The following is a 25,986-nucleotide window of genomic DNA, read 5'->3' as shown; positions in this document are numbered from 1 at the left end:
CACATTGGCTGCAGCCTAGCAGCATCCGGACAAAGTAAGTACCATCCCAAGTGCAGACTATTGTTAACATCATAGCACAACCGGCTACGTTTGGAGCGGTGGAGTGACCGGGAAGTATGAGCGGCTGATGATGGCACCGCATTGTGTTCAGCAACGAAACGTGGTTCTGCATTACCCCAAGTGACAATCGTCGGCTCCTATGACAGCTGCGTGCGGAGGGTTTCACACTCCCGATGTTCTGAACAGGCTGTCCTGGCGCCTTTGTGAGGGGAGCCATCGTGTATGACTTCAGATCACGGTTGTCAGTGATTGAGTGAACTCAGACGGTACAATGATACGTCACGGATATTCCGCGTCTTCAGGTGTTACTTCTCACGCAACAGAATCGTGGTGCCATTTTTCAACAGCACAATGCTCGTCCGCATATGGCACGTGTCTCCATCAACCGTCTGAGCGATGCTGAAGTACCCCTGTGATCAGCAAGATTCCCAGATTTGCTTCTGTTAGAACACGTGTGGGCCTAGTTAGGACGACAACTCCGTCCCAGCATAGTACCCAGGATATGAGGAACCAGTTGACAACAGATGTGGACCATCTTGGCTCAGTAGAGGATACAATGGCTATGTAACAGCCTTACCAACCGAATCAGTTCATGCATCTAGGCCAATAAGGGTGCAAAACCATACTGGTAAGTAGATTCATGCTGCCAAGCAGTTTGTAAATTTGACTCGATTTTTAATCACTGAAATAGCGTCACAAACCCTCTCAACCTGTTAAGATTCATTTCGTTTCCTCCTCCCATTCAGGACGCGTCACTCTCTTCGTCAGGCAGTGTACATGGACAGCGACACGGAGAGATCGACTAAGCAGTCACGAAGATGATTTTATTTGGACAAGTATTTAATCTCGCGTTTACAGTGCAAGACTAATGAGCAAATAATAATGGCAGTGCTTGTACAAAAGGATATATTACAATGAATACCGCTTGCTGCATATAGGTGTTGATATAGGTCCACGGGGACAGTTGAAAGTGTGTGCCCCGACCGGGACTCGAACCCGGAATATCCTGCTTACATGACAGACGCTCTATCCATCTGAGCCACCGAGGAGCCCGTATGCAGCTAGAGGTATTCATTTCATTGTAGTTTCATTCTAACGAGCTGCATGGTCACCAGTGGTATCTGTTCTTTCGGAAATGTCCGAAAGAACAGACACCATCTTCATATACAAAAGGATATATGCTTGAGGAAAGAAAGGAACTTAGCTAGAAACGGTATGGGGACGCATGAGGTGAATGAGACAATGAGAGCATAGGAATGGCAACCACAAGAGAGAAGAAGATGAAACCAAGAGAAGAGGCACACTTGTAGAGATGCAAGGGAAGCCGGCTTCTGAATGACGCGGGCGGGTGGATAGGGGGTGGGGGAGAGGGGGGCGAAGGCTGATTGTGCACTACAGATCGCATTCAGACCAGTTTCCTTGGTGATTGCATAGCCCCGTTAGACACACGGATTTGTTTATTCTCGCAGTTTAATTTCAGTATTTCCGAACTGATCGACAGTACTTGAAATTAACCTAACATTACGAGTCACAGGAGCTGACAATAAAAATCTTAGCCTGAATTAAAAATTACCCCGTCTCAACGTTATCAGAAACTAGAGTCACAAATTTATCTTGATTTTATATTGATATGGGTCCGCAGCTCGTTGTCGTGCGGTAGCGTTCTCGCTTCCCACGCCCGGGTTCCCGGGTTCGATTCCCGGCGGGGTCAGGGATTTTCTCTGCCTCGTGATGACTGGGTGTTGTGTGATGTCCTTAGGTTAGTTAGGTTTAAGTAGTTCTAAGTTCTAGGGGACTGATGACCATAGATGTTAAGTCCCATAGTGCTCAGAGCCATTTGAACCATTTGATATGGAGCACGATATCCGTATTGAAATTAATGATACTACCAACATTTAGCTAATACTAAAGGCTGGAATGGTGATATTCTGCAAATATTTTTCTTATTTTCAAAACTGAATGACTAATTATACAGTTCAGCGTTTTCATTTGTGACCATAAATTGAGATTCTACTAAATGTCTTTTTGTGGAGATCCTGAAACAAAATTAATATATCATTAAAATTTTGACTACTACGGCCAGGCTACCTTCTCAGTCTACTTCGTCATTAGCTATGGCAGGCAAGATACTGTTCGCATCGCGGCGAGAGGTTGTGTAGATCCGTCTTTGACGAAAGGAGGGCTGGAGTAAACGAGTGATGAGATTAGAGAATAAATTACATCAGATGTTCTTTTCGTTCCGATAGACCCATCGTGAAGAGATGCTCTAAGATGTAGAACACGTTAGAAAACATGAGTACACAGTAAATATTGACAAATAACAACATGTGTGCTAAAGAACCTCCGCAGAAGGCAAGTGAAATGGTCCTCACTGATGCTAAAGAACTCAAAAAATCTTGAACATTTTTCGTTTAAAAGGTAGTAATAACCTTATCACAAAACGTAAATGTTCAATACAGAGGTGCACATGATAATTCTTAGGCTACTGCAGCCTGCATCATCAAATAGAAAAAAATTTACAACGCTTACTTAAGAGTATAATGATCGCATCACTGCACTGAATTTGTACGGAAGGCAGATTGTACGTAATAATCTCATTACTTCGTATTATTAGTAGCAGACACAAATTAGTCGAGTCTACTACGAAATTCAAAATATAGTCGAAGGAGTTGGCCACAAATAAGAGCTTTAAATTCCCTTAAAATGAACTTTATCAGTAGCTTAACTTTTTATGGCTGCTGGCAAGTTACTGAAAATGTGTGTTCCTGAATAACAGACATCTTTCTGGATCAAAATAAGTGACTTTAAATCTTTGTGAAGATTATTATTGTTTCTAATACTGATTCCATGAACCGATCTGTTGGTTTGAAAAAAAGACATATTTTAATGAAAAATTTCAGTAAGGAACAGATGTATTGGGAAGCAGTAGTTAATTACCTAGTTCCCAAACAGCCCTCTGTATGAAGTTCTTGATTTCACACAACAAATAATTATTATGCGTGTTTCGACTCAGAAAATTTTAGCTTGGTTTGATGAGGTACTCTAAAAAATCGTCGTGTATGACATTATGGAATGAAATTAAACAAAGTAAGCGAACTTCTTTATTTTTGTATCACCTACGTATGACAGCATTCGCATTGCAAATAGAGATTTGTTTAGGCGCTTCAGCAATCCTCTACTTCTTTTTTCATCTTCTGCGTCTTCGTCGTCTTCTGCGTCTTCGTCGTCTTCTGCGTCTTCGTCGTCTTCTGCGTCTTCGTCGTCTTCTGCGTCTTCGTCGTCTTCTGCGTCTTCGTCGTCTTCTGCGTCTTCGTCGTCTTCTGCGTCTTCTTGTTCCTCTCCTCTTCCTCCTCCTCCTCCTACTACTACTACTACTGCTGCTGCTGCTGCTGGTGCTACTGGAACTCATTCCGCTATGGATGTTACAACAGAAATGCTTTGTGCCTATTTTGAGAAGGAAGAAACGTCTAGATCAGTAGAGGTGGAGCTCTTTCTTGAACCTGAGGATGAGCTGTCAACTGACGACGCCGTAAAAGGCGAAAAGCGGTTTGAATTCAAGTAAACCTCAGGAAATTGTTTCCTATTTAGTATTAGATAATCATAGTTACCACAATTTGAGAAGTATATACTTCTTTTTATTGGCAGTGCCCTTCGTCGCAGTGATTCATTTCACAGGATTGCAGTGACGTCACACTATAATTCACATTTGTACGTCAGCGCGGGGCAGGTTTCGTCAGGGTCACAGAGGAAAGAAACGACAGAGGAGAAAGGCTTGCGGAGTTCTGCGATAGGCTTCAGCAAATACACTATATGGAAAGATGAGGGGGAGGAGGAGGTTTACAGTCGGAACAGATATTCACGAATAGCGGTGTTCGATTTACCGTCTAATCGCTCTTACTTAAATTTTCCCCAGTTTTCTTCATCTCTTCAGGTGACTAGCGAAATGGTTCTTCAAAACGGCAACAGACGATGCAGTATATGACGAATAAATGAAGCAGTGAAGCGTCTAGAAGACATGGTCGGATGTCAGTGAAATTTCGCTCACTCTAGTATGTAAGTGATAAGTACAGCAATTCTCTGTGACAGGTAGAACGGCAATCAAAGTGCATTACTGAAACTTCCTGGCAGATTAAAACTGTGTGCCGGCCGAGACTCGAACTCGGGACCTTTGCCTTTCGCGGGCAAGTGCTCTACCAACTGAGCTACCCAAGCACGACTCACGCCCCGTCCTCACAGCTTTACTTCTGCCAGTACCTCATCTCCTACCTTCCAAACTTTACAAAAGCTCTCCTGCGAACCTTGCAGAACTAGCACTCCTGAAAGAAAGGATATTGCGGAGACATGGCTTAGCCACAGCCTGGGGGATGTTTCCAGAATGAGATTTTCACTCTGCAGCGGAGTGTGCGCTGATATGAAACTTCCTGCCTGCTCGAGTGTCTCCCACGTGAGTTGAGCAACTTCTACGTTACGACATTTGCCACATGGGCACTTGCGTTATCATGAGCTTTGAACACCATTCCACACAGGTGGTTTTCGACAGCCGCGCTGCCCCATACACATTCTTAGTTCTACGATGGCTGTCTACTGGTGTTTGTCCTTCGGCAGCCATGAAAAGAATAGCAGCATGTTGGTCCTGTTTGGACACGTTTAGTCCGCTTTTACCCCACGCACGTCGGAAAGACACGAATGTCACACTTACCCCTTAGCTACATGTCGGTGCTTATATATCCGTATCAATATCTCTCTACGTTTTATATATGCTGCAGCAACCTCCTCAAACGGAAACTTTTTGATCGACCCAAATACTCACAAAAGCAGATAAAGAGAAACCAGTTCCGTTCCTAAGACACAATCCCTAATCGTTGCAAATTATGTAAGCATAGACCAGACATGGCTTAAATTCAAAGAATTAGTATTGACTGCAATTCAGAGATGGTTTGATGAACCTTCTGTCAAGCACTTACGTGAGAATCTTCTATACCACGAAATCTCAACGATTCGATTCTTTTGTTCCGGTTTTCCCATTGTCCATGGTACCAGACGTACATTCTCTGAAATTTGTTCTTCAAATTAAGGTCTATGTCTCATACCAGTAGCCTTCTCTTGTCCAGCAGTGCCCACTTTGTTTGCGCTAGTTTGCTTTTTTCGTCCTTGCTTCGTCTGTCATGGGTTGCAGAATTACGTAACTTCGTTTACTTCGTGACCACCAACTTCTATGTTAAGGTTCTCACTGCTCCCATTACTGCTACTTCTCATAATTTTTGTTTTTCTCCGGTTTACTCTTACTCCATGTTCTGTATTCATTAGACACTCATTACATTCAACAAATCCTGTAATTTTTCTTCACTTTCACTCAAGGTTGAAAAGTGGTAAGCGAAACTCATCACTGATATTCTTTCACGTTGAATTTTAATCTCGCTCTTGAACCTTTCTTTTATTTCCTTCATTGTTTTTTCAATCTATAGATTGAACGGTAGTGGCGAAAGATTGCATCCCTGCCTTCCATCCTTTTAAATCTGAGGACTTCGTTCGTAGTCTTACAGTCTTATTGTTTCCTCATGGTCCTTTTACGTGCGGAATATTATCCATTTTCCCCATTTCTTAGTCTTGTTTTTCTCAGAATTTCGAACATCTTGCACCATTTTACGTTGTCGAACTATTATCCACGTCGACAAATCCTATAAGCATGTCTTGATCTTTCTTCAGCCTTGCTTCCATTGCCAAACACAACGTCAGAACTGCCTCTCTGGCACCTTTACCTTTACTAAAGCCAAACTGATCACCAACTAATAGATCCTCAGTTTTCCATTATTCTGTATATTATTCTTGTAAGCAGATAGGATGCATGAGTTGTTAAGCTGATCGTGGGACAGTTTTCGCACCTATTTTGCCTTGCTCTCTTGGGAGTTGTGTCGATGACGTTTTTCCAAAAGTTTGATGGTACTTAGCCAGTCTCATAGATTTTAAACACCAACTTGAATAATCTTTTGGTTGCCACTTCCCCCAATGATTTCAGAAATTTCGATGGAATGTTGTCTATCCCTTCTGCTTTATTTGATCTCAAGTATTCCAGAGCCTTTTAAATTCTGACACTAATACTGGATTCCACATGCCTTCCATATCGAATCCATGTCATCAGACAACTCCTCTCCCTCACAAAGGCCTTCAATATACTCTTTCCACCTAACCGCTCTCTCGTCCGCATTTTATAGTGGAATTCCCATTGCACTCTTCATGTTACTATCCTTGCATTTCATTTCACAGAAGGTTGTTTTTTGACTTTTGTATACGTTGAGTCAGTCTTATCGACAACCATTTCTTTTTAGATTTCTTCACGTTCTTCGGAGAGCCATTTCGCCTTATCTGCCTTGCAGTTCCTGTTTATTTCATTTCTGAGAGATTTGTATTGCTGTGTTCCTGTCTTTCGCTGAACGTTTTTGTATTTCCTTCTTTCGTCGATCAGTTAAAGTACTTCTTCTGTTGCCCAAGGTTTCTTCTTCGTACCTATGTTTCTCCCTCCAACATATATTTATAGATCTGACAGCAGCTTATGACACAGTTAATCATAGAAGACTTCTTATGAAGCTGTACAATGCCACTAGAGACTACCAGCTAACCTGTTTCATAAGGAATCTCCTTGAAAACAGAAGATTTTTTGTTGAATTCCAGGGCAAGAGAAGCAGATGGAGATCACAGAAAAACGGATTACCCCAGCGTAGTGTGCTTGCTCCAGCTGCGAACAATAGAATAATAATTAAATTACTAATTAACATTTATCCGCTACATAGTTTAGTATGTTTATGGCAGAGACCGCAAGTGAGAGGTACCACTACCTGAAGGAACACAGAGCTTCATCTATGCAGATGATTGTGCTATCACCGCCCAAGCCCGCTGCTTTGAAACTATTGAAGAGATCTGTTCAAATCATTGAGAGAACTGTCAGCTTACTACAGGGAAAACCAGTTGAGATCAAATCCTGAAAAAACACAGACTTGTGCTTTCCATCTTAAAAACCGGCAGCAGCTACAGCCCTCAAAATCACCTGGGAAGAAACATCACTAGAACACTGTACGTATCCCAAATACCTAGGGGTCACCCTTGACCGTGAATTAACATATAAGAGGCACCGCCTAATACCAAGCAAGAAGTGGCAGCGAGGAACAATATCACCAGAAAGCTATCAGGCACAACGTGGAGAGCACACGCCAACAGTGTTACTCTGCCGGAGAATACACAAGCCCAGTGTGGCTCAATTCTTGCTATGCCAAAACAGTAGATGTCGCTCTTAATGATACTTGTCGTATCACCACCGGTTGCCTGAAGCCTACTCCTCTGGATAAACTGTACAGTCTCGCGGGAATTGCATCCCCCGACATCCGCCGAGATGTAGCAGCAAAAAGTGAGAAGAAAAAATCAGAAACTTCTGAAGCTCACCCCCTACATGGCTATCAACCAGCAAACCTACGACTAAAATCCAGAAAGGGCTCCCTCAGATCTACCGAGGCTCTAGTTGGGGTATCACAGCAATGCTGAATCGAACTATGGCGTGCATGGCTCACCAATACTGTGTGACGAATTACACCAAGCGAAAGACTACCACCCGGCTACACAGAGAATTGGAGTACATGGGGATCCCTCAACGGACTACGCTCGGGTGTCACGAAAAGTAAGAGTAATCTGACTAAATGGGGTTTCGTAGAGGAGCCGTCACTGTGAGTGTGGAGCAACGCAGACGCCCTTCCACCTGCTCCAGTGCACCCAATGTCCAGCAACATGCATAACAGAAGACCTGCTACATGCAACGCCAAATGCAGCAGAGGTCGCTAACTTATGGGCGCAAAAGTGTAAATAATTGTCTTGTAAATATATATACACACACGATATGTAAATATTGTACATTATTTGATACATCGTAAATGCTTCTGAAAAGAATAAATAAATAAAAAATCTCCAACATATGTGACAATCCGTTTTAGACATTCCCACTCCTCTTCAGCTGAACTGCTTAACTGCTTACTCTGGCGTTGCTCATAGCAATATCCAAATCCTTAGCGAACTTCAAACTCGTGTCATGCTTCCTCACTAATTCAGTATCTTACTTCCTTCCATACTGATTCTTCCGGACGCTTCTCGTAGACTCCAGCCTACTCTTTATCATTACTAAATTTTTTTCTGAGTCTATATCTACACATGAGTATACCTTATAATCCAATATCTCATTTCGGAATCTCTGTCTGACCATGATGTGATCCAGCTGGAAACTTCCGTGTCTCAGGTTCTTTTCCAAGTATATCTCTTCTGCTTGTGATCTTGAACAGAGTGTTCGTTATTATCATCTGAAATTTATTGCAAAACTTATACCTAAAATTTATTGCAGAACTCAGTTACTCCATTTCCTTTCTCATTCCTACTGCCAAGTCCACATTCTCCCGTAAAGCTTTCTTGTGTTACTTCCCTTACAATCGCGTTCCAGTCTCCCATGATTAAATTTCCATTTCTCTTTACATACTGAATGACGCGTTCAGGTCCGCATACATTTTCTCTGTCTCTTTATCTTCTGCTTGCGACGTCGGCGTTTATACCTGTACTTTCGGTGTCGGCGTTGGCTTTCTGTCAAATCTGATGGGTACAATCCTATCACTGAGATGTTCACAGTAGCTCACTCTCTCCCCTGCTTTCCTATTCGTAACGAATCATTTTCCCGTTATACCATTTTCTGCTGCCTGCTTTCTCTTTAAATTACCGTATATTCGTCTGACCAGAAATCCTCCTTTCACTTTACTGACTCCCACTATATCTAGATCGAGCCTTTGCACCTTTCCTTTTCAGATTTTCTAGCTTTCCTGCCTCGTTCAAACTTCTGAGATTCCGCCTTCTGGCGTGTAAATTTTATCCTTTCGTTGGTTATTCCATATTTTTCTCAGGGTCATCTCCCCCTTGGCAGTCCCCTCGCGGAGATCCGAACAGGAGACTAATCTGGATCGTTTTGCTAATGGAAATACCTTCATGACACTTTTTCAGGTACATGCCACATGTTTTATGGATGCACCTTGTACGTCTTCAATGCAGTGATACCCATTGTCTTCTGCATCCTTATGCCATTGATCATTGCTGATACATCCGCCTTATAGGGGCAGTTACTCGCCCTAAGGGGCAAGAGAGTGCCCTGAACCTCTGTCTGTTCGTCCACCCTGCCGTTGGTAGAACGAGGGCGACTTCTTCTGTCGGATTCTTCGGCCACCATTGATGATGATTTTAATTTAAAATTTAAGCAGTGTTTAATGTGGGATTTTTGTGTGTAGAAGTCGTTTGTGAGTAATGTTAGTGTGGCACTGGGCTAAGTGCTGTGTGTTACTCGGTATTTTGCGAGCTCGTTTTTGTTGTTTTGTCAGTGAGTTATTTTAATATCGTTAGTTATTGGCTTCTGATTTGTTTCCGGTTTTGAAATTTTCAGGTCATTGTGTTGTTAATGGACTGAATGTTAATTTTTTGATTTTTCGTTTACTAATAGTTACGTATCTTACGACGAAATTTACTTGTCGTTCGTTTGGTTGCTGCTATGATCGTTGATATGCTGATATAAGTAAATTTCTCTAGTGTTGGCGGAATGTGTGAAGTGTCTGTAATGTGTGGAATTTATGAAATGGTGCGAAGTCTCTCCTTCCCAAACTAGGGACTGTTGTATGTGGTGGCTCTGAGCACTATGGGACTTAACATCTATGGTCATCAGTCCCCTGTTGTATGTGGTGTTTCCAGTGGATTTCAGTAATATTTATTATGGTTTTTTTTAGTGTCTAAACAAATATTAGCCTAACCCAATAAAAGCACACGCAATTCTCATCATTCAGTGGAACCATAAAATACAAAAACGAAAACTGTTGGTGTCGTAAATTTTGCTTGATCTATATCGCACAAACGGAACCCTCGACACCAGGAACTCACAAAGGACTGGAAAACCTGGTATCACAAATTATATATATATCCCACGGCCAATCGGAGCCCATGGCGGCAATTTTCTGTAGTTTACAAATGGGTCGTTGTCGACCTACACACACAACATTAGTAATTTTGGTTCCTACTGGCATCAGCTATCCAGGGTTTAAATTTCGTGGCACAATTTTTCTCCACCCTGTATATAACAGGTTTGTGCATTTGTTTATGTGCTTAATTTTCTTTGAGATGAGGGCATCGAAATTATGTTGGAGTAGTGATTCAGTATTTTATGAATTTTTGGCTCTTGTTGATAACTGAAGTTTTTAAACAGTAGTTTATAATGGTAGGTATGGTGGGTCAAGCGAAATTTGCGATATCAGGTTTTCCAGTTTTTTGTGAGTTCCTGATGTCGAGGGTTCCGTTTGAGCTATATAGATCAAGCAAAATTTACGACACCAACGGTTTTCGTGTTTGCATTTTATGGATAAATTGAATGATGAGAATTTCGTGTGCGTTTTTGGGTTAGGCTAATATTTGTTTTGGAGTGGTGTTATTCTTGTTGTCGTATATTTAGTGTGTCCCCACCTGAAACCCCCTAGTTCCTGCGGTTGTCCCGTTAGTTTCATTGTATTGCTGGTGTTCAATATTTCGCGTGTTACTTATGTTTGTTTGTAGGCGTGATGAGTTGATTATGATGATGTTTGGTTTGTGGGGCGCTCAACTGCTCGGTCATCAGCGCCCGTACTAATTCCCAACCGTTGCTCAGTCCAATGTCACCATTTTGATGAATGATGATGAAATGCTGAGGACTACACAAACATCCAGTCATCTGCGTAATGAGATACCTCACGGTCGTCATATTGTATACTTTTGAAAAAAGAATGTCAGCCATTCTGAAGACGTCATATGTCAACGCGGATGGGTAGAATCGCAACTTCCGGCAATCCAGTTTCGGAATGTGCGATTGTACGGCAACAGTATAAACCATTACATGTCTGTGAGATCTTCTTCCACTAATTGTATTTCCTCCCTGAACTTAGACAGGACAAAGAGCGTTTCCAATGCAACATCATGATATTTCACTATATAATTCTCACCGTTTTAATGTGACGCTACTGTGTCTCCGATTTTCACAAGCAGCTGTCTAGACATCCTGCAGACAAGTCAGCAGAAGTGGTGGCGGAAGCTGTGACACTCCTATTTCACTTTATTCAGACTATATTGCTATAATTACATAGCTTACGCTCAATTAGTGTTAAGTGAAACTACTGCAGAGAGAGGACGTCGCTTACGCAAATTAGCTGTACGACGCCACAGTGAATTATATTTTCCCACTCAGTTGCTTAATTAAAGCAGCGAAGCAGTTTCAGTGGAGTAGGCTCTTTGCGGAGGCGTTGGAGAGCCCCAGAAAGATCCTGTGCTGGAAATATTTGTGTTTGTCTCGCTATTCTACGCCACCCCCCCCCCTCTCTCACACACACATTCTAATATTCTGGTTAGAGATGGCTTTCGTAGTAAGGTAACGATTTGTTCGTTTTTGCCCGATTGCAGTTTTTATCACCACATACATTCTCCTCTGTCCATTCTGTTGACAGGAAGGAAGTTAAACGTCAAAAAAAAAATTTGCTATAGAATTTATTTAAGTTTCTCTTCATTCTCGAAGACAAAGCTAAGTCATAGAGAGACAAAACATCAACAAAAAAATTTGCTATCCGCAAACTGTAATGAATTTAAAACAACAGAAAAAGGACGTTAGGTGTAAATGTATCTGTTAACTGGTATGTATTATTCCTGAAAACCCTGTTAAGCAATTAAGTCAGTTCCCGAATTCTCTTTTCCTCTCTCGATTAACGTAGTTCCACACAGATCATAATAAGGCTGTCACAACCCTTACATAGTTTCGTGTCTTTTCATGTAGTTGATTATTTACCTCTCACTTTCGGTCTCTGCCATAAACATACTAAACTATGTAGCGGATAAATGTTAATTAGTAAAAAAAATGGCTCTGAGCACTATGGGACTTAACATCTATGGTCATCAGTCCCCTAGAACTTAGAACTACTTAAACCTAACTAACCTAAGGACAGCACACAACACCCAGCCATCACGAGGCAGAGAAAATCCCTGACTGTTAATTAGTAATTTAATTATTATTCTATTGTTCGCAGGTCCAAAATATCAGATAATGTAGCGAATTTTCTGCTCTTTCACTTGCGTTTTGTCATACTTAAAACTTGGACACGGTGTAATATTAAGTAGTTCAATTGATTGTCCGCCCATAATGCTTCCTACTGTTACCTAACGTGGGTCTCACGTCGTGTGGAGCATGGAAGTAAACATATTACTACTGAAACGTTGTCGCAATGCGAGAAACACGACTTTTACTCTTAAGGTATTAGTTGCCGCTGCATTGCTTTTCGTGTGGCCGGAGTCGGTTATAAATCTTTGTAAAGGCATGTGGATTGTGACCTCACACACTGTATTTTGACAGCTATTAACGAGTTTAATGTACGAAATTTTCAGCTTTATGGCCGGGTATATTGTGATGCGTCGAACAGGAATTATATCCACCACTTGCTATCACACAGCATTCATATACGGTTTCTGTCTGTAATGTGTCAAGAAGCACGTTGATTTTTTTTGTGTTAAGTATTGTAATGCATTTTCCTGTTATCGATTTCATAACGTAATACGCCAACATATTCCCAAAAAGCTGAAGGGAAAAGAAACACAATAACCGTTAATTTCAACATAGGGTGTACATCGCTCCCTCCCTCCCCAGCCGAAGAAGCACTCTTGCGAAAATGCGCGAATATCTGCCGTGTCTCTGCAAGACAAATTTTCCTCCTGAACTACTGCTTCCCGTCGCTTCTGCCTCGTCTGCTAATTACCGAGAAGTTCTTTTCCGCTGGATTAGCGTTCTGGCGTCACCATTTGTCTTCTTCACGCCAGCGGGGGCTCTAATAAGCTTTAAAGTAATGCGCAAGAAACACATCTGGCTAGTCCTCCGCAGTGGCGGCAACCCGACGGCAGGCAGCGATCTCGCGCTCAGTCACCAATGCAGTTTCTTTCTTATGGATGAACTCAATCTACTATTAGGGCCTAATAAGGAGACGCCGCACGCAGTTATTATTACATTTAACTGCCCGTTAGTATTTTATACTCGGCAACTAGGTATCATTGAACGACTTCGTGAGGCTACATATTCGCTGGCATTCAACTGTACACATCTCAGCATAACCTCATACATGGAGGTCTGAAGTTTTGGTGTTGGCACTTGATAGCGCGCGCCATTTATAGGCCCCATAGGCTTGGCTTTACATAGAAACAAAAACAGGGGTTTTCCTTGGCTGTTTTAGAGTTAACAAGGCCAAAAACAAAGAGAGAACTGTGGGTAAAGACGTAGCTAATGCAAGGAAAGAAATTTACTCATGTTCTGTTACTTAAGCAGCTGGATCCGACATTTTCTTAATTATCTACGAATGAATGAATCATACATTTCGGAGGTGCCGAACATCATCAAACCATTCTTAACGTAAGAGAATATAGGCATGAGAGAGGTTGTTAGTTACGTTATGACTTCTAGCCACTGGCATAAGCTAAGAAGACCTCAAATTCATTGCTGTTGCATTCCCATAATTATCATTTAAAATGATTCCTGGAACCTGTAATACGATTTACAGTTCCATGAGGAAATAGATCATGGTAAGGCAAAATAAGTGAAACAGAAGATGTACATGTAAACGTTATTAATTCAAATGCCTCTGAGCACTATGGGACTTAACATCTATGGTCATCACTCCCCTAGAACTTAGAACTACTTAAACCTAACTAACCTAAGGACATCACACAACACCCAGTCATCACTAGGCAGAGAAAATCCCTGACCCCGCCGGGAATCGAACCCGGGAACCCGGGCGTGGAAAGCGAGAACGCTACCGCACGACCACGAGCTGCGGACGTTATTAATTCATTTATGTATGTAACATAAGAGATGAAATGTAAATTTGAGGAACAGATTTCAGATTCGAAGAAGAAAGACCACACATGGTGGTGGCGCACATCATCTAAGAAAGACAACAACAGTTACATAAGAAATGAAGCATGTACGAGGGCAGTTCAATAAGTAATGCAACACATTTTTTTTCTGAAACAGAGGTTGCTTTATTCAGCATTGAAATACACCAGTTTATTCCCCAATCTTTTAGCTACACAACACTATTTTTCAACGTAATCTCCATTCAATGCTACGGCCTTACGCCACCTTGAAATGAGGGCCTGTATGCCTGCACGGTACCATTCCACTGGTCGATGTCGGAGCCAACCCACGGATTGCGTCCTTCATTGGGCCAAACATATGGAAATCCGACGGTGCGAGATCGGGGCTGTAGGGTGCATGAGGAAGAACAGTCCACTAAAGTTTTGTGAGCTCCTCTCGGGTGCGAAGACTTGTGTGAGGTCTTGCGTTGTCATGAAGAAGGAGAAGTTCGTTCAGATTTTTGTGCCTACGAACACGCTGAAGTCGTTTCTTCAATTTCTGAAGAGTAGCACAATACACTTCAGAGTTGATAGTTTGACCATGGGGAAGGACATCGAACAGAATAACCCCTTCAGCGTCCCAGAAGACTGTAACCATGACTTTACTGGCTGAGGGTATGGCTTTAAACTTTTTCTTGGTAGGGGAGTGGGTGTGGCGCCACTCCATTGATTGCCGTTTTGTTTCAGGTTCGAAGTGATGAACCCATGTTTCATCGCCTGTAACAATCTTTGACAAGAAATTGTCACCCTCAGCCACATGACGAGCAAGCAATTGCGCACAGATGGTTCTCCTTTGCTCTTTATGGTGTTCGGTTAGACAACTAGGGACCCAGCGGGAACAAACCTTTGAATATCCCAACTGGTGAACAATTGTGACAGCACTACCAACAGAGATGTCAAGTTGAGCACTGAGTTGTTTGATGGTGATCCGTCGATCATCTCGAACGAGTGTGTTCGCACGCTCCGCCATTGCAGGAGTCTCAGCTGTGCACGGCCGGCCCGCACGCGGGAGATCAGACAGTCTTGCTTGACCTTGCGGCGATGATGACACACGCTTTGCCCAATGACTCACCGTGCTTTTGTCCACTGCCAGATCACCGTAGACATTCTGCAAGCGCCTATGAATATCTGAGATGCCCTGGTTTTCCGCCAAAAGAAACTCGATCGCTGCCCGTTGTTTGCAACGCACATCCGTTACAGACGCCATTTTAACAGCTCCGTACAGCGCTGCCACCTGTCGGAAGTCAATGAAACTATACGAGACGAAGCGGGAATGTTTGAAAATATTCCACAAGAAATTTCCGGTTTTTTCAACCAAAATTGGCCGATAAAAAAAATGTGTTGCATTACTTATTGAACTGCCCTCGTAGTAACTGTTAGACATTTAAAAAAATCACGCAATTTGCCTTTTACAGCAGAGGACTTGGATATAGGCCGGGGAATTTTAAAACTTATGACAATGAAGCAAGTACATTATGTGAATTAACGTCAGTTGAATGTTGATATTTCGGTTTTTAGATTTCATTTCCGATTAGTATCGGAAATAAAACATACAAATACAGAATGTTGATGGACGTTTCTCCTCTATCCACTGAGAAATACAGTATTTAATTACCCATCATTTCATATGATATATTTAAAGCAAAGATCTGTTGCGGATTCATTAAATGAAAACTACATTTCTTTCATCTTTGTTGCTGTACTCGCACGACGTGTCCCACAAACATCTGCAGTTTTTAATTTTCTCCAGAAACACTCAACTGAAAGTTTCGTCCGCCTCGCACACTGTCCTACCCGCCCGACATCCCGATAAGGATTGTTCGTCGGTCGGTCGGTCGGTCGAAACGCTTACACACATCGAAATTGTCCGGCGGGCGGTCGCTCTGTTGGTGCATGTGTAGGAGCCTTACCGGAAACATCTACTCTCTTGTTGATGGACAACCACGCCGGATCGCAGTTGACGTGTGCCTGACTACGCTCGAGGATGCAGTGTCGTCACGCTTCGATGGTGGTTTAGCGTGGAATGTTTGACTGCGTGCTCTTGCGACGTCAGTCCGATGTATGAACAGTTTTGCGCTTGGAGGCCTAGACGATCTTTAATGTCTTCCACTACCTTAACCCAGTGGTTTCTGCTTGAAACCGCCATTTATTTTAATTTGTTTTTTCAAGTATCAGTGCCATTTGCATGAAACCACCGATGCTAGTGCAATACAGAGACTTCTAGTGACATACTGATGTTCTTCTATCTATGTGCTGCACTATAGCAGATAGTTAATAGCGTTCAAAGGAACAGCCGGCGCGGAGAGCGTGCTACGTGATTGTACGAGATTGTGCCCGTACTGAGCCCATTGAAAGTAAGTATATCTAAGTTACTGAACGTAAATTTGCCGTTGTACTACTGCTTTTATGAGTATTATCGAAATGAAAACGCAAGGGCAGTACGTAGTTGTGACACAAAGTTTATTGAAATTTAGGCCAATTTTTGCTTGTTATTTAGGACTATAATTAGTTTTAGATATCGTCAGTTTATGGAAATTTCGAGAATTGAGATTTTCTCTAGGAAAAATGCGAATATGCTTTCAAATATATCATATGAAACGAGTGATAAAATTCTGTTTTTCTCAGCGGAAATCATCAGTCGGTTCTGCTAAGAAATTCATCAATGGAGCAGGAGTTGGCCAGCAATAAATCTTTTACTCTTGTCAAACTGAACTTCATTATTATTTATAGTTTTATGGCTGCTGGCGTGTTGTTGGAAATGTGTATTAGTAAACAGTGGGCACATTTCTGGACCAAAAGTGACTTTAAATTTTCGTGAAAGTTATTTCTGGTACTGAAAAACCCTCCTTAAAACAACTTAGTTTACTTTTTAACAATTTCTCCTTGTGTTTGTTTCTTACTACGATAAGATTATGTGATAAATTTTAAAATTGTTTTTTCGTGTTGTCGAGACTCCAAAGGTTAAATATTCTTGAGTGTCCAACTAAATGCGTGACTGGAATTTTACACAAATAACGCATCTTGTGATTTTACGTAAATCCCTTCGCACCCAGATTATACTTACTTCTAAAGAGCTAAGAGCTATGAAAAAGGTGCATTCACTTCCATTTCTCGAAGCACAGAGCAATGTAAGGGCTCATAAACATTTAGTGCGCAAATTTACACCGAAACAATGCATTGTACAGAAGTGTGTGTATATATATATATATATATAATTTCTGCATGGGTGTCCTCGTATCACTGACTAAAGTTTGAACGTTCACAGCCCTACAGTGTTCAGCGTCTCATACCTCACATTCCGTTTTATTACCAACAAGACCACGTTACGGTGCAGAGCAATGTAGTGCCGTCGACGCGACATGGTAGCGTAGTGTGTGTTTCTCACAAAAACTACACATATGATTTAACTTTTTTTTAGTTGTCAGGGAAAATCCAAAACACTGGAATGCTATGCATTTCGTTCATTTTTATGCGCAGAATTTCCTTGCAATATTTTAAAAATGTGCAGAAATGAAGTAATACTTGTAAAGCGAATCTGTGAAATCCTTAAGAATGTTCTTAGCCCAGAAAACAGTTATCGCAACAATTTAGGGTGAGAGTTGACTAAGTGGGTTTAGATTACATTAGACGTACTTTTCGTTCCAATTTATCCATAGTGAGGAGATACTCTGGGGTTAGGAACATGTCAGAGCACAAGAATACACAATAAATGTTTACAAATTACAAACAGATATGCTGATGTACCTTTCACATATCATAAACGAAATTGCATTTGAGGATGTGGAATCGGTAAAAAAAAAAAAAAATCTTAAGCTTATTTACATTCAAAAGGATATAAAACAGGTCGCCAAATATTAAATGTTCAATACACTTCGGTACATATAATTCTTAGGCTATTGTTGCCACGCATTATCAAATAAAAATGTCCGCCCCGATAGCTGCGTGCTCAGCGTGACGGATTGCCGACCTACGGGCTCGGGTTCGATTCCCGGCTGGATCGGGGATTTTCTCCGCCCAGGGACTGGGTGTTGTACTGTCTTCAACACCATTTCATCCCCATCCGGCGCGCAGGTCAGCCAATGTGGCGTCGACTGTAATAAGACCTGCACTAACTCGGCCGAACGTGCCCCGTAAGGGGCCTCCCGGCCAATGACGCCACACGCTCATTTCCATTTCCATCAAATAAAAATGTAATAAAAACCTCTTGCAGCACTTATTTACAACAATCGCATTATTGCACAATCTGTACGGAAGTCAAATTGTACGCAATATTCACATTGTGATATTATTGATACCATACCTGCATCAGTCGGTTCTGCTAAGAAATTCATAAATGGAGCAGGAGTTGGCCAGCGATAAATCTTTTACTCTTGTCAAACTGAACTTGATTATTATTTATAGTTTTATGGCTGCTGGCGTGTTGTTGGAAATGTGTAGTAGTAAACAGTGGGCACATTTCTGGACCAAAAGTGACTTTAAATTTTCGTGAAAGTTATTTCTGGTACTGATTCCATGAACTAAACTGTTAGTTTCAAAAAAGATGTATTTTTAATGACTAATTTCATTAAGGAATAAATATATTGGGGAGCAGTAGTTGGTACCCTCAGTCTCTAAAACAGCCATCTGCAGGACGTTCTTGAGTTCACACCACAAATAATTCGTATTGCATGTTTTTGGGAGCGGAGAACGTTAGCTTGGCTTTTGAGTGACAGATAATAAACCCATATGCCATTATGGAATCAAAGTAAGCATACTACACTACCTTTTTTTATTTTATATCATCTTTGTCAACTTCTCTTTGCTTGTCACATTGTAAGCATATACTGGCAGGGAACCTTTCGTAATTTCTGAACTGCATATAGTATGTTTTTTTTTAAAGTTTAGTAACAGAGAATTGGCTAGGAGCTTTTTTTAAATGTCCATGAAAATTTCATTAGCCGCCCTTTAGAAGGTTATACTCGATTTATTCTTTATTGCAATGTTTGCGCACACCGTCTGGAAATTGTGGCATTTCTTCAGTGAACGCTAAACATAGGAACTGTGGGTTTCCATTAATTTGCTTAACTTACAGAAAGATGAGCATTAAGTGGCCCACTTCCTTTGGGCACACTGCTTTTATTCTGTTCGAGAGTTTCACGTACCTGTATTACATCACAGCCTTTCGCTGTACTGTTAACGGCATAATCTCTTATTACAAAAAATCATTTTTTAACGGCGTTATGCGAACAAAATATGCTGTGCTCGTTGTGTGACAACGTAAGTTCTCTTCTGAGAGCCGTAAGGAACCTGAGTAAATAACCAATAATTTCACGTGCTGAAATAACACTAAAATGTTGGGGAAATTCGTGTGATTATCCGGTTTTTCGGTAATGTAATCTGATAAATTTTTTATAGATTCTGAACAAGTGATAGGAGCGTAGAGTTTGTAACGGAAGTTTAGAGTTCATTTTCTGGACTTAAATGCATTCCGGAATAGATTAGTTGTTTAGAAAGGGAATGAGACTACTGGGGCCTGGATTAAGGAACTGTCCTGGCGCTCTGTTGAATGTTTCAGTTAAATTATGGGAAGTTAAACCAGGATGGCCAGACAGGGATTCTAGCCTCGTCTCTTCCAGTACCCTTTCACCACGTTGACTACAACATTACCTAGCACTAATGTATGCTGTCATAAGTCGCTGTAAGATTGACCTTATCTTTATTTTCGTCAGGTAAACGAATCCCCATGAAAGGTTAAATCCACAACTCCTATGGATATATTTCTTCATAGGCGTTGTTTTTGTCCAGAAGTACGTGTTCACAGCTTAACTTTTCATTAATTCAATACTGGGTAACAAGAAAAGTATTATGGAATGTTTGCTTTGTTGGTAGCATCACAAAAATGTTTGGATCACGCGCATCAGCTCAGCATTCCACGATGGCTGACGCCAGTGTTGCCACCATCAAAAGTTTTCAAACGAGATTATTGATTCAGCTCGAGTGACACACTCAACCACCGTCCCCGACCTCTCTTTTAGCTTCACCAACAATAAATTATCAAAAGCAAAATTTTCAACCTACAATTCAAAGTTTAACCCTAGAAAACTAAAGAGGGGAAAATTCTCCTAAATCAAAGTAAATATTACTACTCGAAATTTTATTCAAAGGAAGACATAATTTATAAATTATACATTAGTTTATTACGATTATTAGATATACAGTAGTATGTTAATTCCAAATTTAGTACGAAATATCCTATTTTATACCCTAATGCCATCTTAAAATTAACTAGGTTTTAGTAATCTAGGATTAACGAAATCTTTTTAACTGTTACTGTTCTTTGTAAATTAAACAACAAAATTAAATCAAAATATCCACGGGTATATAATATTAATTATGCCTTGCGATGAATCTACGGTTTTCATCATTTGGATTTGCAGCTCCTTGTGTTTACTATGTCATCATCATCGTCATCATCATCATCATTTAAGACTGATTATGCCTTTCAGCGTTCAGTCTGGAGCATAGCCCCCCTTATAAAATTCCTCCATGATCCCCTATTTAGTGCTAACATTGGTGCCTCTTCTGATGTTAAACCTGTTACTTCAAAATCGTTCTTAACCGAATCCAGGTACCTTCTCCTCGGTCTGCCCCGACTCCTCCTACCCTCTACTGCTGAACCCATGAGTCTCTTGGGTAACCTTGCTTCTCCCATGCGTGTAACATGACCCCACCATCTAAGCCTGTTCGCCCTGACTGCTACATCTATAGAGTTCATTCCCAGTTTTTCTTTGATTTCCTCATTGTGGACACCCTCCTGCCATTGTTCCCATCTACTAGTACCTGCAATCATCCTAGCTACTTTCATATCCGTAACCTCAACCTTGTTGATAAGGTAACCTGAATCCACCCAGCTTTCGCTCCCATACAACAAAGTTGGTCGAAAGATTGAACGGTGCACAGATAACTTAGTCTTGGTACTGACTTCCTTCTTGCAGAAGAGAGTAGATCGTAGCTGAGCGCTCACTGCATTAGCTTTGCTACACCTCGCTTCCAGTTCTTTCACTATGTTGCCATCCTGTGAGAATATGCATCCTAAGTACTTGAAACCGTCCACCTGTTCTAACTTTGTTCCTCCTATTTTGCACTCAATCCGTTTATATTTCTTTCCCACTGACATTACTTTCGTTTTGGAGACGCTAATCTTCATACCATAGTCCTTACATTTCTGATCTAGTTCTGGAATATTACTTTGTAGTTAAAATTGTAGGATGTAAAGTCCTCCGGTTATGCAAAACACCGCTTTTTCCAAGTTCGGAAGCAGTTGATCAGAGGCAGCTTCCACTGGGACTATGCCTACTAAGACACTGCGGTGTTCAAATCGAGTAACAGGTACAATCGGTTACGTTGTTCATTGAAAATTGAATGTAGCAGTACTTTTTGTAGTCGTCGTACTATTGGAGCTTTTTATGCATTGGCGCCGGTCGTGACCGAGCGGTTCTAGGTGCTTCAGTCCGGAACCGCGCGACCGCTACTGTCGCAGGTTCGATTCGTGCCTCGGGCACGGATGTGTGTGATGTCCTTAGGTTAGCTAGGTTTAAGTAGGTCTAAGTTTTAGGGCACTGATAACCTATGTTTAGTCCCATAGTGCTCAGAGCCATTTCTTCTGCATTTACGTTTCTCCGATCTCAGAACTGACTCACTCAGCTAAATATAAGGAGTGCTACAGTTTCAAAATTAATTCCGAACAGTGCAAATAAATATTTTCTGCATACACGAATCATTGTCAAAGAAGAGAGAAGGTACAGAAAAATTCTAGCACTGTCTCCGGATTGAACCCTAAACCTTTGGGTTAGTGACCTGACAGCCCCTACACATCCACCAATTTATCGATCGGTCGACCGACCTATCGTCTGACCAATTTCGTGTCAACCTACACATGTCACGACTGACTGCACTCAGCGATTACGGCGCTGCCTTGTGTGGTGATTTGTTTATCGTAGGTTCGTTCAGTTTACTCTACGAGATCTCGCTTGGATTGACACAGAAATAATAACTGGGGTCTGCATTGGCTGTTTTAGAGGCAACAAGGACAAGAAAAGTCGAGAGAAAGCTGTGGGCAGAGAAGTGGGTAATGGAAAGAAAGAAATTCACCCACTGTTACTTAAGAAGCTAAGAGGCGATGTTTTTCGTAATTATCTAAGAATGGACGAAACGCCCATTTCGGAGCCGCTGAACATTATCAAACTATTCTTAAGGGAAAAAGTCATGAGAGGCTGTAAGCTGCGAGGAGAGGCTGTTAGCTACATTACGGTTTCTAACCATTGGTAGAACTTCAGAGGGTGTCAAATTCAGTGCTGTTGTAGCACGATAATTAGATGAAATGCTTCCTGAAATCTGCAGTGTGGAGCATGAAAAAAGCACCCGTAAATTTAAAAAACTCATTTTAAATTAGAAGAAGACATACTATAGATCTGGTGGCCTACATCCTCTAATAAATACAGCAGATGCATAAGAAATGAATTTAGCAACTGTTAGAACTGAAAAAAAGAAAAGCAGAAGGCTTGGTTATACCCTGGACTCAAACACTTAGAACAATGAAGCAAGTATATTTTATAAACAAATGTCCATTGACTGTCTATATTAAGGATCCGTATGTCACATGAAACCATTATGGATTTCTTAAAAATGAAACACGTGCTTCGTTTCTTTCATCTCTATTGCTGTACTCCTCGCATGACGTGTCCCACAAGCATTTGCAGTCTTCAGATTTTTTCAGAAACTGTTATTAAAGTTTCGTCCGCCTCGCACAGTCATGTGCTGAGTGACAAGACCAACTTTTGTCGGGCGGTTTGCCATAGAGCACAGTTTAGTGGGTGGAATGGTGGGGTGTCGGCTGTTGGGTAGTCCTACCGGACCGTCATCCCGACAAGAAATGGCTGGTTCAAATGGCTCTGAGCACTATGGGACTCAACTGCTGAGGTCATTAGTCCCCTAGAACTTAGAACTAGTTAAACCTAACTAACCTAAGGACATCACAAACATCCATGCCCGAGGCAGGATTCGAACCTGCGACCGTAGCGGCCTTGCGGTTCCAGACTGCAGCGCCTTTAACCGCACGGCCACTTCGGCCGGCTCCCGACAAGAAAACTTGGTCGTTCGGTGGCCAAAGCGCCTACACACGTCCAATTTATCGGTAGGGCGGTTGGTGCGTGTGTAGGTCTTTAGTAATCTGCAGATCCTGGTTTCGCACACGTCGTTGCAAGCTAGTATGACGTTGCTGTTTTCACTACAAATAAAAAAAAGAAAATTCAGATGTTATGATGCGGCTTCCCATATACTACGAGAATTCAAAGGTGAAGACAATTTTTCAGAAGAAACTTTAGTGCTTGGAATCAGTCGTTCCTGTAGTGGGAAAATAGATCGCGAATTACACTATTACCGCAACTTTATTTAGAACTGCCCTGACGAAGTAACGGCCGGTGTGGCCGAGCGGTTCTAGGCGCTTCAGTCTGGAACCGCGCGACCGCTGCGTCCGCAGGTTCGAATCCTGCCTCGGGCGTGGATGTCCTTAGGTAGTTAGGTTTAAGTAGTTCTAAGTTCTACGGGACTGATGATCTCAGATGTTAAGTCCCATAGCGCTCAGAGCCATTTGAAACATTTGATGACGTAACTGGCTCGAAGGAGCCGAAACGTCAGCGCCGTTTATCGCTTGATGATGAGCGCTGCTTCCGGCCGGGAACCGAGAAGCCCTGCTCTGTGGTCGTTTTCGATTTGATCACGTCCAGCAGCGGGAGAAACCTGCGGTCGACGTGCGCCTTTCGTGGGAACGCGAAGGCAGTCCGGTCGCGACTGCGTTCGCTTAGTCAGTCGATTCCTGGGAAGGAAATCGGGTCCAGGGCCGGCCGTGTGTCATCGCCCGGAATGCGGTGGCGCCGCTGTGGGGAGTGCACTGCGAGGTGTCGACGCGGAATCCGGGTTTCACTGCGCCCAGCTGGCGAGAGAGAGAGAGAGAGAGAGAGAGAGAGAGAGAGAGAGAGAGAGAAGACACTCTGTACCTTAATAAGTTCGAAACAAAATGACTTACTCACTTCTCGTAGCTTGGGTTCAGTGATGCAAATTTTTGTGAATGACGTCATTGTTGCATTTGATGTAAAATTGCTTATTTGTACAATACACTGTTGTAGTTATGGCCATATGGCCTTTATCAATTGGAAATAATTTAGTACATGTAAAAAGCTAAAAATTTGACCTCCACGTTATCCTTCATTAAATTTCCAGTTCCAAAACGCTGTAGAAAGAGAACCATTGCTCTGGAAAATTTGATCAATACATGGCACTATAAGCGTTAGAATATGCACACCAACAGACGCGCACCAGTCATCTCTTCTTCAGTGTGCGTACGAGACGTCCAACCTTCTTGTCAAGTTGTGCCATAAACTCCTCTTCTCCCCAATTCTGTTCAGTACCTCATTACTTATGTGATCTACCCATCTAATCCTCAGCATTCTTCTGTAGCACCACATTTCGAAAGCTTCTATTCTGTTATTGTCCAAACTATTTAGCGTCCATGTTTCACTTCCATACATGGCTACACTCCATACAAATACTTTCAGAAATGACTTCCTGACACTTAAATCGATACTCGATGTTAACAAATTCCTCTTCTTCACAAACGCTTTCCTTGCCATTGCCAGTCTACATTTTATATCCTCTCTACTTCGACCATCATCAGTTACTTTGCTCCCCAAATAGCAAAACTCCTTTACTACTTTAAGTGTCTCATTTCCGAATCTAATTCCCTCAGCATCACCTGACTTAATTCGACTACATTCCATGATCCTCGTTTTGCTTTTGTTGATATTCATCTTATATCCTCCTTTCAAGACACTGTCCATTCCGTTCAACTGCTCTTCCAAGTCCTTCGCTGTCTCTGACAGAATTACAATGTCATCGGCGAACCTCAAAGTTTTTATTTCTTCTCCATGGATTTTAATACCTACTGAGAATTTTTCTTTTGTTTCCTTTACTGTTTGCTTAAGATACAGGTTGAATAACATCTGGGAGAGGCTACAGCCCTGTCTCACTCCCTTCCCCACCACTGCTTCCCTTTCATGCCCCTCGACTCTCATAACTGCCATCTGGTTTCTGTACAACTTGTAAATAGCCTTTCGCTCCCTGTATTTTATCCCTGCCACCTTTAGAATTTGAAAGAGTATTCCAGTCAACATTGTCAAAAGATTTCTCTTAGTCTACAAATGCTAGAAAGGTAGGTTTGCCTTTCCTTAATCTTTCTTCTAAGATAAGTCGTAAGGTCATTATTGCCTCAAGTGTTCCAACATTTCTACGGAACCCAAACTGATCTTCCCCAGGTTGGCTTCTACCAGTTTATCCATTCGTCTGTAACGAATTCGCGTTAGTATTTTGCGGCTGTGACTTCTAAGAGGTATGAAAAAGGGCATTGTTCCGATGTCTGCTAAGGGTCTGGAGAAAATTATTTCAAAAGTCGAAAAGACACGTTCTTTTTCGAAGTGCAGTGTGGCAGAGGGATGGAAACAATTTATCCGACGTTGTCGAAAATGTGGCCACAGCATTGCAGGTGGTGTCGACACATTCTCCGCACATCTAATTTACTTAAATACCTTTTCGACCAGTAGACCCAATTCAAAAGCTAAAGTGATTATCAGGAACCAGCCTCAGTCGTCAGTAATCCCTATCCTTAACCACCACGAACACGATTTTATATTTGTAGAATCACAATAAACATGTCTTCTTGATGAAACCATTGTAGATAATTGTGTGAATTTTGTATACAAGAATTGCATAAAATTGAATTTTAACGATTACATTACAGCACATGGATCTAAATTTTGAAAGTAGCTATTAAAAAAAACAGGCAGTAATGTTCAGAAGTGGATGGAACTACATTGCATGTATTACATAGATGTGTCTTCAGACCTTTTCAATTCCTACATTTAA

The 25,986-nt window shown here is 41.7% G+C and overlaps 1 protein-coding gene and 1 non-coding gene across 2 annotated transcripts in view; one reads left to right on the top strand and one right to left on the bottom strand.

Annotated features, from left to right (window-relative positions):
• Window positions 1-25,986, top strand: part of LOC126162862 (transforming growth factor-beta-induced protein ig-h3) — a 330,320-nt gene that overhangs the window by 246,867 nt on the left and 57,467 nt on the right. The window lies entirely within an intron of this gene.
• On the bottom strand, window positions 4,199-4,274 carry Trnas-cga (transfer RNA serine (anticodon CGA)). The gene has a single exon. It is a non-coding gene; the product is annotated as a tRNA-Ser (tRNA).

The sequence above is a fragment of the Schistocerca cancellata genome, chromosome 2 (genome assembly GCF_023864275.1).
Source record: "Schistocerca cancellata isolate TAMUIC-IGC-003103 chromosome 2, iqSchCanc2.1, whole genome shotgun sequence".
In the NCBI taxonomy this organism is placed as follows: domain Eukaryota; kingdom Metazoa; phylum Arthropoda; class Insecta; order Orthoptera; family Acrididae; genus Schistocerca; species Schistocerca cancellata.
The sequence above is the reverse complement of the archived record's forward strand: the minus strand, read 5'-3'. Positions and strand labels throughout refer to the sequence as shown.